Here is a 14469-nt window from a genome sequence, read left to right on the forward strand (position 1 = left end):
ATAAGAGGATTATTAGAAGAGAAAATGAAGATTTAACTTTCATTTTTCAAGTTTTATGCAGTGCCCGCACATCAGTGTGGAGTCATACTTCAACTAAGCATATTCTTTGACACCTTTACAACAGAATTCATCAATACTGGCCAGTAGAACATTAGCTAGACCCGAACAGACACCGTCAAATTCCATATCACAGCGAGCTGGTGCAGGAACTATAAGGTGGTGGTGGCGACACCAGTTTTCGTTTTTGCAAGTTATCTGGCTTATCAAGCCAATTCTCATGGTGGGAGTTGTTTTTTCGGTGTTGTAGAAGAATGATTTAATAAAGCTCAAATAAATTTTCTTTTTCGTGTCCCTTTAAAGCAAGCACTGTGCTACATGGCTTGGGCAACCTGTCAGCCACAGAACCCACGAGTGCTTTTGTTAGGCAAAATAATTGTGACAGAAACTTTCTTGAGGATATGCATCTGAAAATTTTTTTGCCTAGCAATAGTTCTTGTAAAAATTGACTAAATCCAATGCTTTCACCTGCGGCTTTGTGTAGCAAAAATCCAGAAAGCAGTGCTCAATAAATGTCAAAATCCTGTGGGCCTTTTTCGAGTAGATAACGTGGAAAACCGAGAACAAAGCGAAAAGGCAGGCCAGGCCTGCCAGCAGTGACGCTGTCACAAACAATCGCTGCGCATCCATGTGTAGCGCCTCCCTTCAACCTCTTCTTTTGTAAAAGGAGCCTTAAGGAGGCCCCCCGCAAACTGAAAGCACGAGTTGTTAGCATCCAGGCGCAGCCTCTTCAGCAGGCCCTTTTCAACATATACACCGTCGCCGATGTCTACCTGTGAAACAACAGAACAAGCACAGATTAATTTTCTACACTTTTGATCAAGGAAAGGTTAGGAAATAAGGTAAGGTTTGCAAAAACGGAAGTAGCTGCTTCTTTTTGATACGGTTTAAAGAACAAAGTACCCTTACGTATACCATACATGCGTTGTGCTGAGCTGTGTACTTTCACCTAAGACTAGAAAGTATTGGGAACTTCAATGCGAAAGAAAGACATTCATCTGCCTAGCTCTAAGCAAATGCGTTCCACCCCTTGGCACAGAATGAAATCTGGTGCTGTTCTAGCGATTAGCACACACTGAAAGCTTCAAGCCCGATTTAGTATTAGGCCAAGGGTCAAGATGTGCTCGATTATAGTCGGATACAACTTTAGAAAAACAGGGGCGTTTACTCCTCCGAGGCGGATGCACACGAGCATCCACTAATGGGTGCGCACTCTGGACTGACGTCATGCGCCGGACGGCCGGTGGCCCGCCGTCGAAGATGGCCGCCCGGGCTTCGAACTGGGCCAAGTCGCGTCAGCTGTGCGTGTCAATGCCTCGTCACAGTGAATTCCCAAACTGTTTGTCATTGTCTATCATGCCGGAAGTATTACTGCGAGCTTACAATGTGGCATCTGTGCCGCGTGCGTTTATTCTAAGCCGTGATCCGGCGAAGAAACATTGCAGCGAGCATCGCTGATGCTGCGCTACGCTTTGCCTGAAAACAGGATGCCTCGGCAACTGCTGCAAACACACATCCTGCCTGTTTGTTTCATGTCTTTTTTATTTCGCTCCTGAGTGAAGTTAGGACAAGAAAAGTTTGCCAAAGTCTGGTGCCTGCTGTCAGCGGCGGGTGAGTTCGTGTACCGTGTCGCTGCATTTTTCGTCGGACGGGGTAAAGTGATGGAGCAAAACCATTCTGAGGAGAAATTAGAAAAGCATGCGCGCATGAAACAAACCTACGAGCGTCTCAACAGAAAATATTTGACAAAGAAGCCTCCAATGCAAAGATTTGTCGCCGTCAACTTAGCGTGAGTGATCGTTGTCAACAGTGAGATAGCCGAGCGTCTAACGGCGGTGTTCGAGTGTTGTGTATAGCACTGTCAATTGATTTCTTTCCACCAGTGCTCACCGCGCACGCAAGCTGTAGAATGCGTGCTGTGGCACAGTCACGCATAAGTTGTGTTGCCAGCGTTCCTGCTTCCATGCGTGTTTGCACTTACTCATATTTGTCCTTTCATTTTATATTAGCATTTGTTTTTGATAGTTTTCTTTCAGCAAAGTCCTTACACATTTTCATTAGCCAATCTCATTCAAAGCACTAACTCCTGTACACTGCAGGACTGGCCTCTTCCATCTCATTAAAACCTTTCTCACTGGTCTACCTCGTCTTCTCAATCTGCCTACTCGCTGCGTTTCTGTCCTTGTTTCTTGTGTTGTTGCTGCAATGTGATTAACCAACTTGCTCAAAACAAATTTTGATCGCCTATCAAAACAGAAAGGTTTAGAGATACATTTTTTTAAAAGCGTCATGTGGGTTGCAGAGTAACTTTGCCTCTTACCTCTGTTCATGTTTATGCATCAGTGCATGTGGCAGCTAGCCAGAAGTGCACATGAAAGGCTGCATATTGTGAAACACCTTGCTATGCTGTTGCATTTTTCATGCATTCAGTCTTAGTAAACAAATGGTTTCGCTGCCTATCACATATGATGGCGAAAATTTTCAGCACGAATAACAATGTGCAGTGGGGTGTGATTTCTGTCTGACGCTTTCGCCGTTGCAAAGACATTTTTCAATGAATGGAGCCCAGCGAAGTAGTGCACTGAGAGCTTTTGCAACTTTCACCATTTATTACTTCACAAATGACATTGTCTGAACCTGGCCGTTGATCGACATGCCGATGGCTTGTAAATTAAATAATTGCCTCAATAAAACACATTCAACTTCACTCAGCAATTTTTAGCACAATGCTAGCAGAGCTATTCAGGGTAAATAATTGTGCTTACATTGGTGTTACTTGCCCGGTCAGATAAACAAATACAACAATGGCTGCGGTATGACTGTGATTTGACGTGCAGACTGGTAATGGTGCCTTTCAAGCGTGCCCTCGACTACTGCTATTAATAGCTACCCGACTGAGTATATTGGGCCTATAATGATGTTTGATAATTGTTCTCTTATTCGCATTACTTGCCTAGGCCAGGTAACCAAAATAAACAATGCCACCACATGAATGTGTGTTTGCATGCAAGCTGCCAACAGTGGCTGTCATTCTCGCATTGATTGCTGCCGTTTCACCAACAGTGGTGACGGCTTGACTGGGCTTTGACGTGCAGACTGCTAAAGGTGCCTTTGAAGCGTGCCCTGATGACTGTTATTTCATCACAGGGCCCGTCATGCTCATAAGTGGCTGCCCAATAGAGTATTTTGGGCCTTCTGACATTGGCATTATTCATCTCAACGGGCTGGAAAAAACAGTAGGGGCAGCACAACTGCACACAAAGCACAATGTGCTTTGGCGTGCAGGCTGCTAAGAGTGGCTGTCAATTTCATTCACGTTGACTACTGCTTTTTCGTGTGAAGCTGGACAGTGGCTGCCCGAATGAGCATTTCGGGTCCCACATAGTTATTCAGAGTTAATAACTGCATTTGCATTCAGATTTTCCGGCATTTCGGCACGTTTCCATGCCAACGCTTATATTGAGCATGATCTGTGCAGGACGTTGCTTTTTCAGAATTGGGCTTCCATTAGAAGGAATATGTCATCAAATGAACCGCTTATTTATTTGAGAGGTCACGGGAGAATGCTTGGCTGCTGTGCTTGACACACACACCGCTTCAGTGATGGGAGATCCATTGTTGCGCTTGCCGAGGTATGTGTGGCTGGCAGAGGTCTGGACCTCGCTTCACGCAGAGTCAGAGACGAGGAGAGTTTTCTCTGCGAATAATTCTTTATACAATGTTTACATGTTGTCGTCGTTATCAGGATAGAGACCAACAGAGCAGCTGCAAGCTGCTTAAATAACACCCCTCCGTCCAAAGATCCCCCAGACAGTCCCCAAGGACGAAACAAGGTCGTGAGAGAAAGGGTCCGGGCAGCCTCCGGGGTCCTAACGCCGCTCTCAGTGGCCGGCACTTCCTTGAACCGCGCTGCGGCGTCAGGACGATTTGGCGGTCGGTCAGAATGGTGCGTCGGGCAAGTTTTATGGCCCGCATAGGACAAAGGGAACCAACTGCAAGGCACCGGGTCGAAACAAAGCCCTCCTTTGGAAACTGTCCCAAACACAGCGGGAGTCGTTTGTGGTGTGGGCGCCGCCGGACAAACGAGGGGGGGGGGGGGGGTTGCATTGCTGCCAGGACGGGGAGGGGCCGAATAGCAGTCCGTGATCCGGTGGCTGCTTCCGTCATGGACGCCGTGCACGTAGTCGTGTCCGAAGCAGGCAGGCACCATGCGGGGATGAATGCTGCCTCCACAGTCGACAAACCATAGCACTGGCCTTCCGTCAGGCAAATCCCAGGGCACAAACATAACACAATATACGCTTCGAGAACTCGTTAGTGAGATCTCGATCGTCGGTATCTCGTTGTGGTGAAAGAAATCGTGCACACGACCTCAGCGCACATGTGTCCTTCTTCGTGCTGCTTCTTCTTTTCTCCACATTTTGTGGGCGTTTTCGCGAGGGCGTCGATAGTTTGCCACCTGAAATATGCGAAGCTGTGACCTCCCTCCTCACCTTTAACACGGTGCTTTCGCTGACACTGAGCATCTTGGGTTTGTAATGGTTGCGATAAATGCATTGTTTTATATAAGTACTGGTTCAGTAGCAACTGATTCATTTGAAGCTCGGAACAGGAGTAGTAAATGGGCCGTGTACATGTAAACAAGCACAAATGCCATGCAGAGTTGCTCTTTCTACTTTTGCCACTTGCAATGAAGCTAAAGAGCAGACGACGGGCAGCGTTGTGGAAGGCATGGGGTTATTTTTCTGTCGCGATCTGGCATGTGCTGTAGCACATGAGAGCTCTACTAAACCAGTCATCAAAGTCTTTATTTATACTGAGAATTGCGCGTTTCCTAAGCACGATTTTTTGAGCGGGATTATTTTAGTCGCAGAGGCAATCGGACGTCGCGCTTCATTAATCTGGGCGGGGCCTCCCCTGTTTTCTAAATTTGTATCCGACTATAGTGACGCACAAGTGCTCGAGAACTATTGAACAAGACGCACTTGTTTTCGATTTACTGACTGCACTTGGGTGTAAAGCTTTTGTCTGAGAAATGAATAAACCACATACACAAGCAGCATTTTCTTAGCACAGTTTTTAATAGGTACTGATACCTTCAATTTAGAAAGCCCTGTATATTGGGCCTCATCAAACTAATTTCATAAAAGGACGATTTGCAAGGTAGGTAGAAGCATAGAATTTTAGAGTCATAAGAAGACAGGTGAAATGAGTTATTTATTGCAATTATTACTCAAGTTTAAAATTTAGACCCCTCATCCCAATGAGAAATTGATGCAAGCAGTTTGTACATGCCACATAAGCATTTAGATATCAAAAATACGGATTAAAGAAAACCGTTTCTTGAAGGTTCATTATTGCAAGCAGTCATGGCCTCGAGGAGAAATAACTTCTTTTCCTGTCGGCAGAAATGAGGCTCGAGTTTTTTATTGACACATATATATGCCCATGCATATATGTTATCTCTGCTGTAAAGCTTTTTTTCATGTGTATGCAAGGCGTGTGTGTAACATCTCATTGTGCACAAAATCAAATCCATAAGAACCCGACAAGAAGCTAAACAAACAAGAGAGCAATCCCAGTGACAAGCCATGTTAAACCAACGAGGTAGCCATCCCAGTAACAAACCGTATCAAAAATTTTACTGACATGAATTCTGACCTTTGAAACATAACATGTGTAAATGAATACTATCTACATTAGAGCAATGGGCAACTTTAAGCAATGGCTACGCCAACATCAGAACGATGTGGATGAGAAAAGAGTGGCATCAAATGCTTGGAGTGGAGCATGCAGCAATGACTAAACACAATAGTGACTGGATAGTGTCTAGCATAATCGGCCAGGAAAGAAATTGGAAGCCATGACTGTACCCGGATTCCCTGGAGATGCAATCAACAGGACACACGTTTATCTGAAACCAAGGAACCCACGCCCATCGTATGCTAAAACTTACGTAATTAAATATGCACTTCCACTTTTTTTAGTCTTATTGTGAACAAGGCTTCCATATGGAAGCCAAAATGTATTGCTTTTATTGTTGTATTTGGTTGGTCTATGTCTGTCTTTGTCATGTTTCATACCGACCACACAGGCTTCTTTGAAACTCTTGATACAACTTTTGTGCGAAAGCATTGCTTAAGGCACTTTTGCGTAAACCATGTCTTTAGGTGGTACAACGCATTTTTCTAGACACTCTAGAGCACCTTATTCAAGGCACGAAATCTGAATTCATGGTTCTTAAAAAGGCATTTTGGCTAGATTAATATAGTCTATACGGAGTATATAAGGTATAATTACTCAAGCGCCCAATTATATTTAACTCAGAGGAGGCTACTTTAGGTAAATTCATTAAACTGAAGGCACTCCACCAAAACATAAAATTCGTGATCAGCCACTAGAAATCCTGAAAATGGCAATACAGTAAAATGATTGCATATAACACAAATGTATCCTACAACTCGAAAGGCAGCGCCAGTTTTGTACGCACCTTTGAGAAAGCACACAGATCACGTGCTTTATTGTCGTGCTGTCCAGCTTCCAGCAGTGCAGCAGGTTCCTGCTCGATGTAGGGATGCCTCCAGAATCCGCATAGCCTTCAAAAGTAAGAAATGTTTAATTTATTGTGCTGTGAACCTGGGAATTTGTGATTTACCAGTGTCATGTGGAATTGCAAAGAGTCTCACACAGCCAGCTGCATGAATTTGCGCCTGGTTGCACAAATGTCTCTTTGTTATATCTAAGGAGGTTACACTGATATTTTGTAACAAGTGAAGTTTCAGGAAGGAACGAAATCAGCAACAACAGGCTACCAGGACAATCAAAAACAAAACTCATATATGCAGTAAAACGTGGCGCATTGGATTAAACAAAAATATTGAGCACATGAAAAGCATTCTGAAAGCTAGATCGCGATTTTGTAGCGATGCTATTCCTTTTCGTTAGTGGTCTGACCGCCGCCCCGGCCCGTGCTACGTACTGGAACAGCCGGTCGTTTGCGGTGGGCGACAAGAGTGGTATAGAATCGAGGGGTAAGTATCGCTACAAAATCGCAGTCCTTACTTTATTACGCACTCCCGTATAACCTACGATTGCAAGAGCTGGCATCCCGTTCGTAAGAATTAGCTGGTCTATGCCTTTCTTAAAGGCCGGTGTCTGAAATGTCTCGATTAAAAATAAACTTCGTTACTGTAATATCGGCGTATGTCGGTTTTGCAACATAGAAGACAAATACGCGAAGACACTCAATAACATAAACAATACACAGGTTCTCGCGACGTGGTCCTCCAAACCAAACTGTATACATACAAGAATCTTCATACAAGCTTCTATCCGCTTAAGCGTCAAACATAGGAATCGTGTGCCAACGCGCGAAGCCCATGATACATCGACGGATACATTACACATGTACTGTACTTGCGGGAATGCATATATAACGAATAACTTCTTGCCAGAAAACTACCGAACGAACAGCAACTTTCAGTGTTTTCATAATTGTGTGCCCATTCAGGCATAGCAATCAAGGCGGATAGCATATATTTTACAGCAGAATGCAAGTACGCTGTAATATCAGAGGAAGCCTTCGTGAAATTGCTTGCTAAATGTGCACAGCAAGACGGCCAACCTACGATCAGAAAGCGCTTTGCTCTAGCTAGTACACAACGTTCATTACGTAAATCATAAGTTCAAGAATGCGCGCAAGGGCCAAACTTGCTTACCTTTCAAAAAGACTTGGCCAACGCTCCTTCGTCTCAAAGGTACCGAGGCACCGACGTCTTTCTGGCGCAAGCACTGTAGAACTTCCGATGAACTCCAGCTCCACAAAAGCAAGCTCCAGTACCAGACTTTTCACGGGAGCGTTTGCAGGCAGCTTGGCAGAACAAAGGCATCTCGGACGGGCGCTGTAGTAGGACACTCACTGTCGACACTGGTAGATCGCACGAAACACACGGCGAACTAACGGCGTTACACGAGTCCGGAGGGTTTGCGATGGTTACTGCACACGACAAGGAGCACATTTTGTCTAGGCACTTCTAAAATATAACTCAAATACCGCCTTACTGCAGTGTGCATTTCTGACAACCAACGTGGTATGTCGACTAAACAAATACTACAGTGGCGCCACTCTGCGGTTTTTAGAAAAATGTGTCGTAAATGAGAAAATTGCGTGTTTATTTCCTAACAACAATCGGTAGGGACACTTTAACAAATTTCTTGGTTCCAAAAGTGTTAACTTTGTATAAATATGCACTTTTTTATACGCAGTTTAAGAAAATGTACTGTATATATAAAAAAAACGAAGCGGATGTCGCCTTCAAGATTCGCAACCGCTTCAGTCGCATGCAGTTTGCAAAAGCACGGCCTTCGAAATCAGACTTTGTCGCCAAACGAAACTGTAGCTGGGAGGAGGGCAGGCATTTAGGCCCCAATTGTTGGGTTTACAGTGCCTAGGTAGGCTTCCTTATTTATAAAGAATATACAGGGACTAACGCCGAACCATGAGCGAGCTTTAAGCAGGGGACACACGGTACGATTCGGCGTCCGATCCAACGTGCGTGTATCCGAACGGTCGAGCGGCGCGTAAGCTCCGCCCAGATCCAGCCCTCGTCCCCTTCCCCCCCCCCCCCCCAGCTTGAGTTCAGATTCACGTCGAGAAACGCAATATAAAAACTCTGCACAACACTGCTTCGCTTTACGTGAACACTGCAAATAGAATTATGCCCCTGCAAGTGACAGAACACTTCACGACGGCGCGTTGTCCACTGACGGCTCCGGTAACAGCCAGCGATACGGCCGGCAGGCATAGCTAGGCGGACGCTGCGGCCGACGGCGCTTGTTTCAGCCCGAGCTCGATGAAGAGGGCTTATTTTTGCCAAAACAATTAACGCTGTGCACTTAGGTAGCCCGTAATCAAATACAATTGGTTTACTCGACGCAGTCGTTGCGAAGGGCAAACGTGCAAGCGAAGCGAGCAGCCTCGCTCGGACGGTCGTGCATAGAGATCGGTGTGTGCTGTTTGTCCGCGGAAAGGCCCTCGCGTCGCGGCTTCCGATTTCGACGGTAGCTCAGTGCTAGTGTACTAGGCGCTGTTTTGCATCATAAGCACATGTTCGAGATAACTTTATTGAACTGGTAACTATTTCGTGTCGGCAACAAACTGCAGCAGGCAAGGGAAAAAAAAAAATACGGCGAGAAACCTGCCTGCCAGCGCCGCCTCCGTGGAGGGAACGTCAGAGAACGTCACATCAGCTGCGGCCAAACGACGGTGCGGAGTGTGCGGTTGTCGGACACATCGGACGATGAAAATTTGCCCGGTTTGTCGCACGCCGGACGTCCGATCCGGCGCTTCGGCACGGCAAAACACCTCGATTCCGGCTGCCGTTCAGGCGCGTCGGACGCCGGATCGGACACCGAATCGGACCGTGTGTCTCCCGCTTTAGTTGGCGAACACGAGCCCATCAGCGCGCCGTCCGTGCACCTCCGTCTGCTTGCAATGGTGGATGGCCTACGGGCTTCTTTGACGCCTACTGAGCACAAATTCATGACCACCGCTCGTATACACGCTTCCTACAGCGCTAGCTGTGGTGTTTACGAGATTATGTGCCCTCACCTTGAATTGGCGAGACCGCTCGACATGATCGCATCTATTTCTAGTGCGTGAGGCTTTCCATTGACTGTCACTACAACTAACCAACGTTTTGTTTATTTTGTGCTACAGTGGGTCGTGACGATTCCGTTCACAGCTTCAAAGTGGACAAGAAACAGTCGTTTTCTCGCTCGTATAAGCATGAAAAAGTGGGCTTGTGCTCGGCAATGAACTTTGACCGACACGCTTGCTTCCGGCCGGAGCAGCAGACGCGACAACTCGCCGTTTGTAGGCTGCCGGCCGATGGCGGTATCCCTCGCGAACGGCAAGATATTTACCTGCCGTAGAGAGGATCGGTCCAGGAACGATTCTTGAGGCGATTTTTGTCGCTGAATGCGAGCAATGCCACGCCGGTTCGCCGTGCAGAGCGGAATCGGAACATTATTTTTCGATGAGTTCGCACTGACGCAATGCAGTCGATCGGCTCGTCGGTCGTGCAACGGGCGGCGCGCCGGCAGGAAGCCGCGTCCACTTGAGACACCTCTTACGCGACGTATGTAGTATACAGACGTTCCAAGTTTCCAACGTTCTGCCGTTCCGCTGGTGGATGCACCGCCACGGCATCGATCTTTACCATTCCTGCCGCGGCCGTGCCTGTCGCCGAGCGTAGGCTTAACTGGATTGGGCGGAGCTTGCAACCTTGGGGAGTAAAGTGGTAGTATTTAATCACGTGATCTTCAGGTTGGTTCCAGATCACGTGGTTTTAAACTCTCAATAGATGGTTTTTGGTCACGTGATCTAAAACTCTGTACGTCGTAAAGCCGGCTCATGACATCCTTTTACTACGTTTCTCAGAGGTGGTAGTAAAACGATGTAATGTAACGCATTTTACTGCCGCATGCCAGAGTAATCTTCTGGTGCAAGGTAGTCTTCAAAGCTCATGAGCCGCAAAAACCCCAATGTCGGCTAACTTTTGTTTACAGTGTACCAACTTTGTCGTTCCGCCAATGTCATTCTTTCTTCGTCATCCAATCGTCGTAATTGCTGTGGCGTCATGCTAACTTCATCATGCCGCCAACCTTTTGTGAACCTTGCCAAGCGAGTGAAATGTATTTATTTAATTGCTTATTTCTTCAAAGGTGTCGTGTTGAGACATTACATGAGGGAGTGTTTGGTTAGCGTCATAGAAAGATACTACAAATTGCAAAGCGATATTTTCGGTGAGCCACTTGAATGCAAGTGGGATAGTGGCAACTTCGGTGGGCAGGCCATTCCAGTCTCGTGTTGTTCGCAGAAAAAATTATTGCTCAGAAATGATGCTATGAGCTTGTGGGGGATATAATGTGTTGGCGTGAGTGGTGCGGGTAATGCGATGTGCTCTTCTTAAGTACGTGTTGTGAAAGGGCAAAGAATGGAAAAATTTATGAAAAAGGATAAGATGTGTTGTTCTGCGGCGTGAGGCTAGAGAGGGTAAGTTTATTTGGGCTTTTAGTGCTGAGATGCATAAATGGGGGGCGGGGGGGGGTACGAATAAGTTGACGCAATAAATCGTGTCACGCGGTTCTGAATCGACTCGAAGGCGTTCATAAGTTTATTGTGGTGGGAGTCAAAAGTAGCATCGGCGCACTCCAGCTTTGGCCGCACAAAGGTTAGAAAACCAAATTGTTTAGTAGAGAGAGGAGGGAAGAAAAGTTTACCGCTTAGATAACGTAGAGTACGATTAGCAGAACTTGTTATGTGGCTAACGTGACAGGTCCAAGTTGAGTCACGCGAGATATACACACCGAGGTATTTGAATGAATCAATTGTTGCAATCTGCATGTTATTGATGCTATAATTAGGCGTATCGTAATTACGACGACGATGAATGGATATTAACACGGTTTTAGCTACAGTTAATGACATAAGCCAAGTGTTACACCAGTATTGTATGCGCGATAGGTGATTTTGTAAAGCCAAATGGTCGGTGTGGTTAGTAACTGCTCGGTAAACCACACAATCATCTGCGAAGAGTCGGATATGATAAGAAATATTACAAGGCAGGTCATTGATGTATGTCAAAAAAAGGAGGGGACCAAGCACGGTACCTTGAGGTACGCCTGAAAGCATGGTTGTTAAGGATGAAGTTTGTGAGTTAGAGTACACGAACTGCTGACGGTCAGTTAAAAACCCCCAAATCCAGCTTAGAGCACAAGGATTAATGTTAGAACAGGATAATTTTATTAAGAGGGGACCATGGAGGACTTTATCGAACACTTTTTCCAAAATCTAAATATATTGTGTCAGTCGGGATGTTACGATCTAGGTTTGAATGTAAGTCGTGCAAGAAAAGAGCAAGTTGAGTGTGACATGAGTAATTTTTGCGGAAACCATGTTTACTTGGCAGAAAAAATTGACGAATGTTAGGAAGTTAGCAATACGCGAGAATAAAATATGTTCCATTATTTTACAAGACGCGCTTGTTATGAAAGTAGGGCAGTAGTTACTCGGTGATGATCGGCATCTTTTCTTGAAGACTGGGATGACCTTGCCCACCTGCCAGTCTTGTGGAATTGGAGCGCTGTTAATCGATTCCTGGAATATGAGTGATAAAAACAGGCTGCACATGTTTAGTATTTTTTAGCACTTTGACATTGATACTGCCTACCGCCGTGGATGACGAGTTCTTCAATGATTCAATTACTTGGACAATGCCGGTGGGATCGAATGTCATATTTTGCATGAGCGGATAAGCGAAGTATGGTGGATCGGGCAGCCGACCGGGCAAATGGAGCAAATTTGGGAAATGGCGGTACATGTTTGCATATATCCGAAGCAACGAAAGCCTAAGAATCACCACAACATATGTTAAAAAAACGTGACTTCATAAATACGGCGTGTTGCTACATTTCTCAACAGCTAATCGCATTAACGTCGACAGCGATCGTGAGAGCACTTCTTTCGTAATTTTCTTCCGCATCTGACTGCGATGTATTCATTGCACTTATTCTGGTAACGTGTCCTATTGTGTTACTGGCATCGTACGTGCAGGTGCGTATATTATTGCTCGCCTGTGTACTGGGAAAGCTTTAGTTCTCGCAAGTTTTCTTTTTGTTAAACGTACAAAAACACACAGCCAGTTAGCTTTCGGCAGCAAGATCTATTTACGATACATCTTCCCCTGTGAACTATGAGAACTACCATTTTACACACCATAAAGCTCAGTACAATTGCTCAGCACCTCATAAAAGTGCTGCATGATTCTTGCCTTAAGTTAGAGCATGAAACGTAATCCACATGAAATTAAACAAAGTTTTTAAATTATGTGAAACAATGCCCTTGCGCTCTCATCGTAAGAAAAAGTGAGTAGTGGCGCAAGCGCGAAATGAAACCACTCGATGAAGCATGCAACGTCGGTCGGTCAAACCAGAAAATCACCGACGGTTACGACATTCTCTAATGCGAAATTTGAGTGCAGCTGTCTGCGCGATTTCATTTCGCGACCAATCTGCCTCGCTCGACACGTTTTGGCGCGACTTCCTCGCTATTCGGGAGATCGCGAGAGGCGGCGCGTAGGTTACACGTGGGCGCGCTTTACAGCAGCTGCCGCAGACAGACCTCTGCTCATGCAGCGCTTTGTTCCCATACAGACGACACGTGCCACTCTGGCACCCTCTCATAGCCATAGTTCCCGCGCCTACTAGGGCGCCCCTCGCGGCGACGAGCGCGGAACCGGCAGGATACGACCGGCCCGCTTGCGTTCGGAAAGCCTGTATGTGCACTGTTTCGCGCGTAGCTGTTGCCTTTTCTGGGCAATGCCGAAGTGCAGCCCGAGCTGTTGTGTAGTGGGCTGCAACAGCACGTACACCAACTCACGAGGAACAAAGTTTTACAGGTTTCCAAGCCGACCGTATGAAGCAGAACGGCGTCAACACTGGATAGCGCTCGTCCGACGGCATAAGCTGTTTTATGTTCCGGCGTTATGCCAAGTGCGTTATAACGCTGAATTCTTTGCTTTTACAGCAATGATGGCAGCAATGGGACACCTACAGTCAGTGGCGTAGCTATAGGTCGTCTGGCACCCGGGGCCCATAGGTCTTCTGTCTCCCCCCCCCCCCCGGGGTTTATTGGAGGAAGGCGAGGATATCAACAATTTCCGTGTGTCTCCAGACGTATATGACACCCCCCCCACCCCACTGGCCCCTTGCACCCGGAGCCCACGCCCCCCCCCCCCCCCCCCACCCCCCTTTGCTACGCCACTGCCTGCAGTGCGTACCACGATATGCATCAAACAAAGTAGTTTGTTCCCACTTTGTACCGCAGTTAAACTGTGGAACTCTTTCCCAATCCTCTCCCATTCAAACAGCGCTAGGGCTTGCTGAGAGATTTGAGGAGGGCTTGCAGCCGGCTGAGCTGGCATACACCCTTCTGCGCCCAGCATATCAACGAAGGGCAGATGAGATCACCAAAATTTTTGACAACGTGGTTTATTGGAACGACCTTTGCACGCACTGAAAAATTGCAACATAAAAGTATCGCACTTCCAGTAACTTGGGCGAAAATATTTTCCCAGCGTAGTCTAACACAATTGGTAAGTTCATTCCCTTTTTTTGTGTTTGGGGAGAGCAACGTTAGAATACCTCTGGTAAGTCTTACGAGTCGTTCGTACGCCCCACGTTCTTGGATGAGATGTTTTGTATTCGTATTTGCCGTCCTGTATGTACAGGGAAACTACCGCGGCGTCCATGCACTTCCTTGCGATGCCAGCACGGCAATAGCAGCTCCCCGCTAGGATTTGTCTGCTGCGCCGATCTTCAAGAATCATTTTCGCTTACGATTTCATGCGT

The 14469-nt window shown here is 46.5% G+C and overlaps 1 protein-coding gene and 1 long non-coding RNA gene across 3 annotated transcripts in view; one reads left to right on the plus strand and one right to left on the minus strand.

The window, feature by feature from the left end:
- Positions 1–14469, plus strand: part of LOC135904279 (pancreatic alpha-amylase-like) — a 71016-nt gene that overhangs the window by 42381 nt on the left and 14166 nt on the right. The window lies entirely within an intron of this gene.
- On the minus strand, positions 766–7884 carry LOC135904280 (uncharacterized). 2 transcript variants are annotated; one of them, XR_010565078.2, is made up of 3 exons: positions 7776–7884; positions 6548–6653; positions 766–830 (listed from the first exon to the last, which is right to left on the minus strand). It is a non-coding gene; the product is annotated as an uncharacterized lncRNA (long non-coding RNA). The 2 variants fall into 2 exon arrangements; XR_010565077.2 differs by lacking the exon at positions 766–830 and adding an exon at positions 4340–4516.

The sequence above is a fragment of the Dermacentor albipictus genome, chromosome 2 (assembly GCF_038994185.2).
Source record: "Dermacentor albipictus isolate Rhodes 1998 colony chromosome 2, USDA_Dalb.pri_finalv2, whole genome shotgun sequence".
Taxonomy (NCBI): Eukaryota; Metazoa; Arthropoda; class Arachnida; order Ixodida; family Ixodidae; genus Dermacentor; species Dermacentor albipictus.